The sequence below is a fragment of the Pinus tabuliformis genome, chromosome 6 (genome assembly GCF_031772625.1).
Source record: "Pinus tabuliformis cultivar Carrire ecotype Pingquan chromosome 6, CPIR1, whole genome shotgun sequence".
NCBI classification, from domain to species: Eukaryota; Viridiplantae; Streptophyta; class Pinopsida; order Pinales; family Pinaceae; genus Pinus; species Pinus tabuliformis.
The window spans coordinates 119706283-119723082 of NC_142292.1; positions in this window are offsets into that span (position 1 = coordinate 119706283).

A 16800-nucleotide genomic window follows, 5' to 3' on the forward strand; every position below is an offset into this window, starting at 1 on the left:
GTATGACCAAATCATGTTTATTAACAAAGTGATCAAGCTTTTAAACAATAATTAAACCCGGATTAAGGATTTTAAGCACTGCTTAATGTAAAAAATTAATTTCAAAGGCGCGTTTAAACTTAGCAACCTTAATTTTATTTTCTAAAGAAAATATTTTTCTTCTTTATTGTTTATCTAACATTTTATCCCTTGCCTTATTTTTTTAGAGCAACTACCCTATCATTTTTTATGATATGGACCTAAAATAATAGCAAATCCTAACATTTTTTATTTTCCATGTTGTTTTTTGGTCCATATCCTAACTTATCATTTTCTCTATGGAATTTTGATTTTTTTCATCTAATGGCTAACTTATCAAAAATAAAAGAGCTACAACATGTTGCAAGTGCTCTTCCCAAATCTTGTTGAAGATAAGAATGTTGTTTAGATATACATCCACGAACGAGTTGGTGAAGGTTCACAAGACTTCATCCATCAGCCTCATAAATGTTGCAGGGGCATTTTTCAACTCGAAAGGCATGACCAACCATTCCAAAAGGCCCTCCTCGGATTTGAAGGCGGTCTTCCATATATATGTGGGATCTATTGGAACCTGGTGATAGCCAGACTTCATATTGATCTTGCTGAAATACTTGGCCCCCTTGAGTTGGTCAAGAAGGTCATCAATCTACGGGATTGGATGCTTGTTCCTGAGAGTGATTTTGCTCAATTCCTGATAATCAATGCAGAGCCTCTAGGTCCCATCTTTCTTCTATACAAGTATAATGTGGCTCCCACAAGGTGAGGCACTTGGTCAAATGTGCCCTTTTTGCAGCAGCTCCTAGATCTTCCGCTTGATCTCTTCATTTCCTATAATGGAGCGGCGGTATATTGGGCCCCTTAGGTAGAGGTCATCCTTGGGTCATATCGATCAAATGCTTGACTTGACAGTGTAAGGGAACTTCTATGGGTGAGGAGAAGATGTCCCCGTATTATTCCATAACCTTATCCACCTGCTTCTGCTGCGTGGAGTAACCTTTCCCAGGGGCCATGGATGTGGCCATGATTTTACCCTTACTTTGACAGAGAATAAAAGGAAAACAAATTTCCTGGTCTGGGAAATGATCTTATTGCATTTCTTAGTAGATATCAAAGAGATAGCGATAGGCGGTGCTACCTCTAGTATCATGTATAACTTATTTCCCAAAGTAATAATAACTGTGTGAGGCTTAGACTCATGCACAACACGATGCTTCCACAAATATGGTTGGCTTAATAATACGTCACAAACTTCAAGAGGAGAAACATCATATAGTACCTCATCCATGAAGGGCTTGATGTTGTAGGGAAGGCAACATTATTGGCCGATGTGGAGACCTCATCCTTGGTGAAGCCACCCGATGGTGTATGAATGCCTGTGTGGTGTGGTTTGTAGACCCAACTGCATCATGATCTCTACTGAAATGAGGTTCTTTTGGCTCTCGTTGTTGATAATGAACTGCAATGGAGAATCCTTCACCCACATATGTTAGTGGAAGATACGCTCCCCCTCCTTTGGATCGTCGATCTCAATCTTTTGGACCTTTGTGGTCAATGGTAGCATTGGGTTCTGTGTCAATAATCTGCTTCCCCTTGTCATTTCCCTTGTCAGGTTTTGGCTCGGAATCAAAACATGCATTAGACTCTGAAGCTTTCATCTCGGCCACTAATGACTGCTTGGTGTGACACTTAGTTGTGTTATGAGTGGGGCTTTTTGGAACTCACACCACTTTCTTGTGTCCTTCTTTGTCTTCGGGGTGTCATTCTTTTCTTGCGGCTTCGATGGGTTTCCATGGGTCACTCTACCTTGGCTTTATCCTTTGTCTTGTGGTTTGGGGGCATTCTTGCCTTGCTTCTAATTTACATATCCAAAGTCACGCTTCTTTTGTTTAAATTTTTATTCAAACTTGGCAGCATATTGGTATATTGCACCAAGCGAGGAGATGTCCAACAACTCCATTTCTTCCTGAACGTATTTGTACAAACATCCACGGTCCTTGAGCACCATGTGTTGCTTAGAGTCTTTGATACACAACTTTGTGTGCAGAGTATGAAAAACATTTTGTGAGGTCATGCACATCTTGTTCCATTTACTGTCGTAGTGTGGTCCACTGTATGTACTTGCCCTCGTAGCTTCCCAAGGGTAATATTTTTCCTTTGATAGCATCTCAAAAATATTTCCAAGAGGGGGAGGCTGTAAATAGAGAGGGTTCCTCGTCCCTTTTCTCAGAATAAGTTTCCCACCAATTTTTGACATGGGGGGCAACTTTAAGCAGTGCAAAAGTAATCTTCTCCCTATCGGAGAAACTATGGACCGAAAAATAACCTTCCAATAGATTCAACCATTTATCTACAACATGTGCATCTATTTTACCTTTGAAAATAGGGATTTCAAACTTCGCTTGTACCTTGAAGGGGTTGGTGTGTCTGAAGTGACTATTGGATGAAGATGTGTCTTTAGTGGGCATTTGTCAAAGGATCCGGGTAAAGTTGTCCATCATCTCATTCCTTTGTCGGTCCCTCTTCCTTATTTTCTTCTGCCATGGGATGTCATCAGTGTCGGCAAGGACAGTCTTGCAAAGGCTCAACCAGTTCAAGTCCCAACCCCTTATACCCTAACCTTGTTGGGGGCATGCATAAAAAAACAGAGAAAGAGCAGACCACTCTGATACCACTAATCCAGATTTATGAAGGAATAAAATGTAATATAGATATAAATAGAAACAAAAAGATACAATGATAAAAAAAAAAAAAAAACTTCAATTCATTAATAACAAATTACTGAAAACTATTTACATGCAAAATGGAAATAAACTAGCTCAGACGATGGTAGCTTAACTCAGAGAAGAGATGTGGTAGTTATATGTCTTCTAAACTATGTTACAATGAGGCTTGAAGGCCTATTTAGTATTGAGAAACAATTTAAAACCCTAAACATTCAAAAACCCAACCCTAGGAGATAAAACGACAAAATTTTATGAGCCCCGTTGGGGTAAATTGGTACATCAACTTCTTAGGGTTGTAACTTTGGCATATGATCTCTATTTCACATGTACAATACCATGTTATAAATATCTATCCGAGGAATACAACATTCAACTGCAAACCCATGCAATGATCTTAGTGTTTGTCCGTTTTCCCAAAAAACATCGTTTAGGGCCTCAAAACGACTTCGAAAGTTGAGGACTTGAAAAACTTTCAAAAATAGTAAATTGTGCTACAATTAAGGAAACTGAAAGAAATAATGGTGGCGGTCCAAGTGGAATATGTTAGAAAATTATATATTATAGAGCAATGGAACACATAAAATATTGCAGAAATATAAATACAGAAAATGCATAAAACAAGAGAGACACAGATATACATGGTTCACCCAGTTTGGGCTACGTCCACGGAGAAAAATCCAATCCTTCTTTTATTATATCATCCAGCAAACTGAAGAGATACAACCTACAGCAGGTCCGTTGTAAGTCTCTCTTCTCTCTCAATCTCCTCTCTCTTCCTCACTTAGAATACAAATCTATATAGATGTAACACAATTCCCTCATATATAGTGAGGGGTTGCCTTCTAGGGCAAAAAACCCTAAATTAAACATAACTTCTACCATCAAATCATCCGCCTAATGAACGGCCCAGATTGATTGGAAATTACTATACTTTTACAAGGCAATTTTACATCTGTTTTTAGCTTCGGGCGCTGCCCCCGAACCCCCGCCGAGGGACCGCTGGCCCCCGTACTCCCCAGCTAGGGGGGATTAGCCCCCCCGCATGGAGGGGTGTACAATCTTCCTGGGGTATACATCCAGCTGAAACCTTTGAATACAGAATATAATGGGGTTCCACACCCAACAATCTCCCACTTGGAGACTGATTATAGCAACTCCACTGTTGCTTCATTTGCTAGACAATGACTCCACTTTGGACCTGGTTGTTTCTCATCTTCTTCATCATACTTGAAGACCAATTGAAACTAAGCAAATTCTCAGTTTCTCCCTGGTTACAACTTTTGTTAACATAGCTGCAGGACTCTAGCTAGTGTGTATATTTTCCAGCTTCAACTATCCATCTTCCAACGTTGACCGTATGAAATGGTACTTGAGCTGTATATGCTTAGTCTTGGAATGAAATGCAAAGTTCTTTGCAAGATGTATGGCACTTTGGCTTGTTGGAAAATTATATATTACAAAGCAATGGAACACGTAAAATATTGCAGAAATATAAATACAGAAAGCACATAAAACAAGAGAGACACAGATATACGTGGTTCACCCAGTTTGGGCTACGTCCACCCCGAACAACCAGGCCTTCCTTTTTATTATCCAGCAAAATGAAGAGACACAACCTATAGCAGATCTGCTGTAATATCCTCTGTTTTCTCTCACAATCTCACCTCTCTGCTTCTCGCTCAGAGAATACACATAAATTACACAGAATTAATACAATGCCCTCATACAAAGAGAGGGGTTGCCTTCTAGGGCAAAAAACCCTAAACTAAACATAAGTTCTATCGTCAGATCATCCGTCTAATGAACGGCCCAGATTGACTAGATATTACTATACTTTTACAAGGCAATTTTACATCTATTTTTAACTTCGGGGGCGCTGCCCCCGAGCCCCCGGACCCCCCAGCCGGGGGGATCGGCCCCCCAAGACCCCCGCGGGGGGGACAATTCCCCCTCGCTTGGAGGGGTGTACAAACTTCATGGGGTATACATCCGGCTGAAACAAAGACCTCTGAACAATCATGCTCCACACACAACAATCTCCCACTTGGAGAATGATTGTAGCAACTCCACCGCTGCTTCATTTGCTGGACAATGACTCCTCTTTGGACCTGGCTGTTTCTCATCTTCATAGTCATCCTTGAAGACCAATTGAAACTGAGCGTATTCTCAGTTTCTCCCTGGTTACAACTTTTGTTAGCATATCTGTAGGATTCTAGCTAGTGTGTATCTTTTCTAGCTTCAACTCTCCATCTTCCAAGACTAATCGTATGAAATGGTACTTGAGCTGTATGTGTTTAGTCCTGGAATGAAATGCTAAATTCTTTGCAAGATGAATGGCACTTTGGCTATCACTGTATAACGTGCCCATATCATGCTCTTTACCCAATTCACCCATAAACCTTTGTAACCAATCATTTCTTTACTAGCCTTTGTAGCAGCAACATACTCTGCTTCTATTGTTGAAAGTGCACTACACTTTGGATTTTTGAAACCCAACTGACAGTTATTCCACCAACAGTAAATACATATTTTGTAGTGCTCCTCCTGTTATCTCTGTCACCTGCCATATCTACATCAACATATCCCTATAGAGAAATGTTTGAACCACCAAAGCATAATGCTTAATTTGTGGTACCTTTCAAATATCTGAGAATCCATTTCACTGCCATCCAATGTTCCTTTCCTGGATTTTTCATGTACCTGCTTACAACTCCCACTGCATGTGCAATATCAGGTCTTGTGCAGACCATTTCATACATTAAGCTTTCAACTGTTGATGCATATGGAACTTTAGACATATAATCCATCTCTCCTTAGGTCTTTGGGCACATTTCTTGCTAAGTTTGAAATGGCTAGCAAAAGGTGTACTAACTAGTTTTACATTGTGCATGTTAAATCTTTTCAACACCTTTTGTATGTACTCGTTCTGAGACAATGTTAATTTGCGATTTTTCCTGTCTCTAGTGATTCTCATACCAAGGATTTGTTTTGCAGCTCCCAAATCCTTCATTGCAAATGAATTTGCCAATTTTCTTTTGAGCACATTTATTTCCTGCATGTTAGACCCTGCAACAGGCATGTCATCTACATAAAATAACAATATAATATAGCTGCCATCATTTTGCTTTTTCAGATAAACAGAATGATCAGAGTGACATCTAGTATAACCTTTTTCAGACATAAACTTGTCAAATTTTAGATACCACTGTCTTGGAGCCTGTTTTAAGCCATACCAGCTCTTCTTAAACCTGCACACTAGTTTCTCCTTCCCTTTCACTTCATATCCTTGTGGATGCTGCATATATATCTCTTCCTCCAAATCCCCATGGAGAAAGGTTGTCTTTACATCTAACTACTCAAGATGCAAATCTTCAACTGCTACTAGACTTAAAATAGTTCTGATTGAAGTCATTTTAACAACAAGAGAAAATATTTCATCAAAATCAATACCTTTCTTCTATGCAAACCCCTTCACCACAAGTCTAGCTTTGTACCTTTGTTTTCCTCCATCTTCTTCCTTCAGCCTGTAAACCCATTTATTCTTCAATGTAGATTTTCCTGTAGGCAACCTGACTAAGTCCCAAGTCTAGTTATGCATTAAGGAGTCCATCTCTTCTTCCATGGCTACCTCCCACTTCTTCCTGCTTTCAACCTGCATTGCTTCTTCATAACATTCGGGTTCAGCAGAATCAGTGAACAATAAATAATATTATGAAGGAGAGTATCGTTCAGGGGGTCTACTTATCCTGGTAGATCTTCTAACACCACTTTCAGGTGTTTGGGTGCCTGTTGTTGTTGTTGTGGTTGTTGATTATTATTTTCAGGCACCTTAACTTTTTTAGTGATTTCATCAAGAACTGCATACTCCTTGTTTTCTTTTTCCTGTTTCTTTTCCTGCAACTGATTCTTATACAAGACTTTTTCATTGAATATTACATCTCTGCTCCTAATCATTTTTTGATTTTCGTAATCATATAAGCGACAACCAAACTCATTAACACCATATCCAATAAAGGTACATTTCTTTGACTTTGCCTCAAGCTTTGTTCTATTTTCTTTATCAATATGGACAAAGGCCTCACAACCAAAAGGCTTTAAAAAAGAGTAATTTACCTTTTTACCTGTCCATGCTTCCTATGGAACACCACCATCCAAGGAACTTGAAGGCCCTCTGTTTATTAGATAAACAGCAATATCTACAGCATCTGCCCAAAACTGTAAAGGCAATCATGCATGCAATCTCATACACCTTGCACGCTCCATGATTGTTCTGTTCATCCTTTCTAACACACCATTTTCTTGTGGTGTTCTTGGAACTGTCTTCTCTCTGTGAATTCCATGCTCTGAACAGTACCTATCAAACTCTTTTCAGCAATATTCACCTCCGTTGTCTGATCTAAGACACTTCAATTTCTTTCCTGTCTCAATCTCAACCAAAGCTTTCCATTTCTTGAAAGTATCAAATACATCAGATTTATTCTTAATACAATAAATCCAAGTTTTTCTAGTTGCGTCATCAATAAAAGTAACATAATAATGAGAGCCACCAAGAGATGATACCTGAGCAGGTCCCCATACATCTGTATGCACAAGCTCTAACTTTTCACTTCTTCTATTTTCCATAAATCCAATTCTCACATAAATCCAAATCAACATTCTTCAAACCCGGCAACAAATTCCTTGATGAAGAATCTTCATCCCCTTTTCACTCATGTGTCCGAGCCTATGATGCCATAATGTTGCATCTACTCCTTTGGAAGTTAAAGAATTAACAGAGTTAGAAATACCATTGCATAAATACAATGTACCAACCTTTTCGCCTTTTGCTATTACCAGGGCTCCTTTGGTGACCTTCCAAGCTTTATCTGTGAAAGTTGTCACACAACCTTCACCGCCTAACTGCCCTGTTAAAATCAGATTTTTCTTTAGATCTAGAACATGCCTTACCTCCTTTAGTATCCATTGGTTTCCATTTTGTTGTTTTACAAGAACCTTACCCATTCCAACAATTTTACAGGGTTTATCATCACCCAAACAAACTTGTCCAAAATCTCCTTGAACATAGTCATGAAAGTATTTCTTATCAGGTGTGGCATGGAATGAGGCCCCTGAATCTACCACCCAGGAATCAGTAATATTTTCGAAAGAAAGAATCAAAGCATCTTGTAACACCTCACCTGTCACATTTGCTTCATGATTGTTTTCTTGCTATGCATCTCCTTCTTTTCCCTTCCGAGATCTACAGTCTTTCTTTAGGTGTCCTTTCTTTCCGCATTTCCAGCACACTATCCCCGATCTGGACTTGGATCTGCCTTTCTTTGATTTACTGCGATATCCTGAGCTCTTTCCTCTTTCCATTTTTCTTCCCCTAAACTCTGCACTCAAAGCATTACCTGATGTCTCACCGGAGCTTTTCCGTCGCATTTCCTCACTAAGGATAGCACCGACAACATCATCAAACTTTAAAGTACTAGATCCAGAAACAGAGTTACTAATGGCCATTACTAAACCATTCCAACTTTCTGGTAATGAGCACAAGAATAACAGAGCTCTAACTTCATCATCAAAGTTTACCCCTACAGAACATAACTGACTTTTAACAGTATTAAAATCATTTAAATGGTCTACAACAGATCCACCTACGACATCTTCATATTAAATAATTGTTTCATAAGAAATACCTTGTTTGAGGCCGAGGGTTTTCCATAAAGTTTCTCCAATGCCTTAATCAAACCCTCTGTCGTTGTTTCCTTCGAAATGTTGAAGGAGACCGACATTGCGAGGCATGACCGTAATGTTGTGAGTGCCTTTCTATTGATAAGGTTCCATTCTTCATCTGTCATACCCATCGGCATCTTTGCTTTTCCGCCTAATGCTAGGTATAGATCTTTCTGATACAGATAATCTTCCATCTACATCTTCCACAGCGAGAAGTTTTCGTCGTTAAATTTCTCGACCCTAAACTTACCATCTTCCGCCATTTCTCCCACTCGAATGAGGAACCCTTCTTTCCTGCGAGTTTATCAGCCAAATAGACTTGCAGCTTTGATACCAGTTGTTAGAAAATTATATATTACGAAGCAATGGAACACATAAAATATTGCAGAAATATAAACATGGAAAGCACATAAAACAAGAGAGACACAGATATACGTGGTTCACCCAGTTTGGGCTACGTCCACCCCGAATAGCTAGTCCTTCCTTTCTATTATCCAGCAAAATGAAGAGACACAACCTACAGCAGATCCGATGTAATATCCTCTGTTTTCTCTCACAGTCTCACCTCTTTGCTTCATGCTCGGAGAATACATATATATCACACAGAATTAATACAATGCCCTCATACAAAGAGAGGGGTTGCCTTCTAGGGCAAAAAACCCTAAACTAAACATAAGTTCTACCGTCAGATCATCCGCCTAATGAACGGCCCAGATTGACTAGAAATTGCTATACTTTTACAAGGCAATTTTACATCTGTTTTTAGCTTCAGGGGCGCTACCCCTGAGCCCCCGTCGGAGGACCGCTGGCCCCCAGACCCCCGTGGGGAGGACAATTCCCCCCCCACACCCCCCCGCGTGGAGGGGTGTACAAACTTCCTGGGGTATACATCCGGCTGAAACAAAGACCTATGAACAATCATGCTCCACACACAACATGGTTGTCACTACATAACATGCCCAACTCCTGCTTCTTACCCAATTCATCCAGAAACCTTTGTAACCAAATCATTTCTTTACTAGCCTCTGTAGTAGCAACATACTCTGCTTCTGTTGTTGAGAGTGCAACAACACTTTGCAGTTTTGAGACCCAACTGACAGTTGTTCCACCTACAGTAAACACATACCCTATTGTGCTCCTCCTGTTATCTCTATCACCCGCCATATCTGCATCAACATATCCCTGTAGAGAAATATTTGAACCACCAAAGCATAATGCTTGATTTGTGGTACCTCTCAAATACCTGAGAATCCGCTTCACCGCCATCCAATTTTCTTTTCTTGGATTGTTCATGTACCTGCTTACAACTCCCACTGCATGTGAAATATGAGGCCTTGTGCATACCATTGCATACATTAAGCTTCCAACTATTGATGCATATGGAACTTTAGACATGTAATCCATGTCTTCTTGGGTCTTTGGGCACATCTCCTTACCAAGTTTAAAATGGCTAGAAAAAGGTATACTAACTGGTTTTTCATTCTGCATATTAAACCTTTTCAACACCTTTTCTATGTACTCACTTTGAGACAATGTTAATTTGCAATTCTTCCTGTCTCTAGTTATTCTCATACCAAGGATTTGTTTTGCAGCACCCAAATCCTTCACTGCAAATGAGTTTGCCAATTTCCTTTTGAGCACATTTATTTCCTGCATGTTAGAACCTTCAACAAGCATGTCATCTACATACAATAACAATATAATATAGTTGCCATCCATTTTCCTTTTGAGATAAACACAATGATCAGAGTGACATCTAGTATAACCTTTTTCAGACATAAACCTATCAAATTTTAGATACCGCTTCCTTGGAGCCTGTTTTAAGCCATACAAGCTCTTCTTCAACCTGCACACTAATTTCTCCTTCCCTTTACCTCATATCCTTGTGGTCGTTGCATATATATCTCTTCCTCCAAATCCCCATGGAGAAAAGTTGTCTTTATAATCTTCAATTTCTACTAGACTTAAAATAGTTCTGATTGAAGTCATTTTAATAACAGGAGAAAATATTTCATCAAAATCAATACCTTTCTTCTATGCAAACCCCTTCACCACAAGTCTAGATTTGTACCTTTTTCTACCTCCATCTTCTTCCTTCAGCCTGTAAACCCATTTATTCTGTAATGTTGTTTTACTTGCAGGCAACCTGACTAAGTCCCAAGTCTGGTTATGTGCTAAGGAGTCCATCTCTTCTTTCATGGCTTGCTCCCACTTCTTCCTAGTTTCTACCTGCACTGCTTCTTCATAACATTCTGGTTCACCAGAATCAGTCAACAATACATAATATAATGAAGGAGAGTATCGTTCATGGGGTCTACTTATCCTGGTAGATCTTCTAACACCACTTTCAGGTGTTTGAAGTGCTTGTTGTTGTTGTGGTTATTGTTCTGGCTGTTGATCATTATGATTTTTAGGCACCATCACTTTTTCTGTGATCTCGTCAAGCACTGTGTATTCTCTGTTTTCTTTTTCCTGTTTCTTTTCCTGCAGCTGATCCTTATACAAAACCTTTTCATTGAATATGACATCTCTGCTCCTAATGATTTTATGTTTTTCATAATCATAAAAGCGATAACCAAAATCATTAACACCATATCCAATAAAGGTACATTTCTTTGATTTTTCCTCAAGCTTTGTTCTATTTTCTTTGTTAATGTGGACAAAGGCTTCACAACCAAAAGTCTTTAAAAAAGAGTAGTTTACCTTTTTACCTGTCCATGCCTCCTCTGGAATACCACCATCCAAGGAACTTGAAGGCCCTCTATTTATTAGATAAACAGCAGTATCTACAGCATATGCCCAAAAGTGTAAAGGCAATCCTGCATGCAATCTCATGCACCTTGCACGCTCCATGATTGTCCTGTTCATCCTTTCTGACACACCATTTTCTTGTGGTGTTCCTGGAACTGTCTTCTCTATGCGAATTCCATTCTTAGAACAGTACCTATCAAACTCTTTGCTGCAATATTCACCTCCATTGTCTGATCTGAGACACTTCAACCCTTTTCGTGTCTCATTTTCAACCAAAGCTTTCCATTTCTTGAAAGTATCAAATACGTCAGATTTATTTTGAATACAATAAACCCAGGTTTTTCTGGTTGCATCATCAATAAAAGTAACATAATAACAAGAGCCACCAAGAGATGATACCTGAGCAGATCCCCATACATCTGTATGCACAAGCTCTAATTTTTCACTCTTCTTTTCTTTCCCAACTCTAAGGAATCTAACTCTCTTTTATTTTCCATAAACACAATTCTCACAGAATTTTAAATCAACATGCTTCAAACCTGGCAACAAATTTCTTGAGTGAAGAATCTGCATCCCCTTCTCACTCATGTGCCCGAACTTATGATGCCACAATGTCGTATCTTCTCCTGTAGAGGTTAAAGCGTTAACAGAATTAGAAATACCATTGCATAAATATAATGTACCAACCTTTCCTCCTTTCGCTATTACCAGGGATCCTTTAGTGACCTTCCAGGTTTTATCTGTGAAAGTAGTTACACAACCTTCACCTCCCAACTGCCCTGTTGAAATCAGATTTTTCTTCAGATCTGGAACATGCCTTACCTCCTTCAATAGCCATTGATTTCCATTTTGCTATTTTATGAAAACTGTACCCATTCCAACGACTTTACAGGGTTTATCATCACCCAATCGAACCTATCCAAAATCTCCTTGAACACAACCATGAAAATGTTTCCTATCAGGTGTGGCATGGAATGAGGCCCCTGAATCTACCACCTAGGCATCAATAATATTTTCTAATGAAAGAATCAAAGCATCTTGCAACACATCACCTGTTACATTCGCTTCATGATTGTTTTCTTGCTGCGCATCTCCTTCTTTTCCCTTCCAAGACTTGCAGTCTTTCTTCAGGTGTCCTTTCTTCCCGCATTTCCAGCACACTATCCCCAATCTGGACTTGGATCTGCCTTTTCTTGACTTACTACGATATCTTGGGCTCTTTCCTCTTTCCATTTTTCTTCCCCTAGTCTCTGCAGTCAAAGCATTACCTGATGTCTCACCAGAGCTTTTCTGTCGCATTTCCTCGCTAAGGATTGCACCAACAACATCATCAAACTTTAAAGTACTAGATCTAGAGACAGAGTTACTAATGGCCATAACTAAACCATTCCAACTTTCTGGCAATGAGCACAGAAATAACAGAGCCCTAACTTCATCATCAAAATTTACCCCTACAAAACTTAACTGACTTGTAACTGTATTAAAATCATTTAAATGGTCTGCAACAGATCCACCTTCTGACATCTTCATATTAAATAAACGCTTCACAAGAAATACCTTATTTGAGGCCGAGGGTTTTTCATATAGTTTTGCTAATGCCGACATTAAACCCTCTGTTGTAGTTTCCTTTGAAATATTAAACGCTACCGATGTGGCTAGGCACAGTCGTATTGTTCCAAGTGCTTTTCTGTCGAGAATATCCCATTTTGTGTCTGTCATACTTGTCGGCTTCTTTGTCTTTCCGCTCAATAGTAGGTACAGATCTCTCTGATACAGATAATCTTCCATCTTCATCTTCCACAGCTGGTAGTTTCGGCCGTTGAATTTTTCGACCCTAAACCTACCATCTTCCACCATTGCTCCCACTCGAACCAGGAACCCTTCTCTCCTGCAAGTTTATCAGCCACTTAAGAAATCCCTTTATGGTCTCAAGCAAGCTCCTCGGGCTTGGTATGCCAAAATGGATAGCTTTCTTTTAGAATCTGGCTTTTCTTGGTGTCATTCTGACAATACTGTCTACACCAAGAAAGTGGGCAACTCTCTTATCATCCTTGTTCTTTATGTTGATGATCTTATCCTTACTGGTAGTGATCCCAACCTTATAAACCATGTGAAGTCTAGCCTCAAAAGGAAATTTGAAATGACAGACTTAGGACACTTACACTATTTTCTCGGTCTTCAAGTCTTGCAATCCAAGGAGGGTATTTCCCTTTCCCAATCCAAGTATGCTTGTGATATTCTACGTCATTTTCACATGGAAGACTGTAAGCCAACCCCTTCTCCCTTTCAGTCTGGAGTCAAACTCTCAGTCACTTGTACTTCTCCTGAAGTTGATGCTACCTTATACCGTCAACTTGTAGGAAAACTTTTGTATCTAACCCATACTCGTCCTGACCTTTCCTTTGTTGTTGGCCTTGTTGCTCGGTTCATGCAAAACCCCCGTGAAAGTCATTGGAAAGCAGCTAAAAGAATACTTCGTTATGTTCGAGGTACAGTTCAGTTTGGGATTCATTATAGTGCCAAAGCATCTCCTCTATTGGTTGGTTTCACTGATTCCGATTGGGCTGGTGACCCTGATGATCGGAAGTCTACTGCCGGTTATGTGTTCACTCTTGGTTCAGGACCTATTACATGGGCTTGCAAGAAACAGGGTGCCATTTCTCTTTCATCAGCAGAAGCAGAGTATCGTGGTGTCGTAGAAGCTAGTAAGGAAGCCTTGTGGCTTCGTCAGATCCTGTCAGAGTTTGGCTTTGAGCAGCAGCATCCGACTACACTTTGGTGTGATAATCAAAGTGCCATTCAGCTATGCAAAGATCCAGTCCAACATCAGCACAGCAAACACATTGAACTGCACATGCACTTCATCAGAAAGCTCATTCACGACCATGTTCTTGAAGTGCAATATTGTTCAACAGATGATCAAGTTGCAGACATCTTCACAAAGGCTCTCACAGAGGCGAAGTTCACTAAACTTCGATTTATGGTTGGAGTTCAGGAAGTTGTCACTAAGGGGGGATAGGCTCTAGTGCCCCCTTCCTTCTCCTATTGTGTCATATTTGTAAATCCTTCAATCCTATCCCAAGTTGTTCTTAAGGGGGGATGTTAGGATATTCCAACACATAGGAAATAGTTAAGTACAACTTGGTCTAGTGTAGAGTTAGGTATAGAGTTAGGTAAAGTGTGTTTCTTTACCGTTGTACATTTTGTAACTTACAATCTGACGGTCACGATATGTAGTGATCCGACGGTTCATTCTCTCCTCGGTATTACCGACACTTGATCCATGGCTTGACACCCGATTGGTCCATGAATTCTATTTAAAGCGCATGGAGGGTCATTTGTAGGGTAATCCGTGCATGAGAGAAGCTTATGTAAATTTTCATTCTTTGATTAATAAATTGCCTGAAGTGGCCGCGTTGGCTCAGGCCGTGGACTGTTTCCCTCTTTGAGGGTTTTAACCACGTCAAAAATACTGGTGTATTGATCTGTGATCTGGTTGTGAGCGGTGTCCTTTTGGTGTTCTTTCTGAGGAACTTACCCTGTAAATTCCTACAATAGGCCTTCGGCTCTGATACCAGTTGTTAGAAAAATATATATTACAGAGCAATGGAACACATAAAATATTGCAGAAATATAAACACAGAAAACACATAAAACAAGAGAGACACAGATATACGTGGTTCACCCAATTTGGGCTATGTCCATGGAGAAACAGCCAGTCCTTCTTTTATTATATCATCCAGCAAACTGAAGAGATACAACCTACAGCAGATCCGCTATAACTCCCTCTTCTCTCTCAATCTCCTCTCTCTTCCTCACTCAGAATACAGATCTGTATAGATGTAATACAATTCCCTCATATATAGTGAGGGGTTTCTTTCTAGGGCAAAAAACCCTAAATTAAACATAACTTCTACTGTCAGATCATCCGCCTAATGAACGGCCTAGATTGACTAGAAATTACTATAATTTTACAAGGCAATTTTACATTTGTTTTTAGCTTCGGGGGCGCTGCCCCTGAACCCCCGCCGGGGAACCGCTGGCCCCCGGACCCCCGCGTGGAGGGGTGTACAATATTCTTGGGGTATACATCTAGCTGAAACCTTTGAATACAAAAGATAATCAAGCTCCACACCCAATAGAATAAACAGGTGGCCATCAATATCCACCTAGATCATCAGGGTTGTAGTCATTATGTCACTTTTACCTGATTAGGGAGAATGCTCCTATTGACAGACATTTTGTTGTGTCATTGTATAGTGATCTTATTACGACTGTAGTCCCGGTGTCACTTTGACCTGTATAGGAAAATGATCCATCATAGGACAATCATTCTCTCAATGCCAGTGTATAGTGACATGATTAGGGAGGTTATCCATGTGTCACTTTGACCTGATTAGAGAGAATGGTCATAGAGGTTGAAGCCTCCTAGCATTGTGCTCTTATATCTTTCTAGAGTGAGCTTGTGAAACATACGTCAGGGGTATTGACTAGTTTATGGCTATGTGGTTGATGCTAGTAATGATATTGATGATGATGCTTATCTTAAAACTTTCCTAAGAGAATTTTTTCAACTTGAGATTATCTTGTTAGTCATTATGAATACATCCCTGGTGTTAGCACTTAGATTTAACTCTAGTTGTGAAGGGTAATATTGAGGTAACCCAAAACAACCTTAGAGTCTGAATCTAGCCCTTCTAAACTTGGAGGGGGGCTCTCATTAACAACTAAATCAAAACGAAAGGTTGTGTTCTTAGGCTCGATGGCTAAATCAAAAATAGGTATGGATCTCTTTAGATAATGGAAGGCTCATGAGTACCACTGGAAATGGAGTCAAGCTAAAATTGTCAGCTAGAAGGATAAATAATTGGTGGACGAATGGTTAGGTAACTAAGGCAAGGCAACTAATATCTTTCAGTCATGAAATAACATTGTAGGATGGTGGAAGAAATATAGTTAACAATCCATAAACATAAAGCATCAAACATGGATGAATTTTATGTTTAACTTTAGAAGAAGATGTAGGAGATTTTAACTTTTCTAACACAGAGCACCACAAGATGAATTCTGGATTACTTTTTTCCAATTAAGCATTGAATAAATTTGTATTGAAAATGATGAACTGAAACAAGGGAATATAAACACAAGAGAAAACACAACTTCAATATTTTAACACATGAATCTCAGGCATAGGAAATTATGTACTTCTACATTGATCCACTTCTTAACAGTCCAAATTACAAGCACAATAGTTTCTTTCTCTCTAATTCCAACCCTCTTCTCCTCCAAGAGAGCTCTATTTATAAGAAAAATATACAACATAGATCCTAGATACGTATTACATGAGTTCTTTTTAGGAAAGTACATAATCAAAATTAACTATTACAAAATAACGAGATAAGAATGGATGTGGTAGTTTATTCTCATTACAACTGGGAACATTGAGGTGCACTCCTCCTTGTAATCTTGCTGAGAAACAGAGTTAAAAAACTGATTCCAAACTGGCTCCTTGAAGGCGCTACGAATTCTAGAAGTTTAGGCATATTTGGCCAAACAAACCCTAGAATGATGGAGCAATTGATGCTAC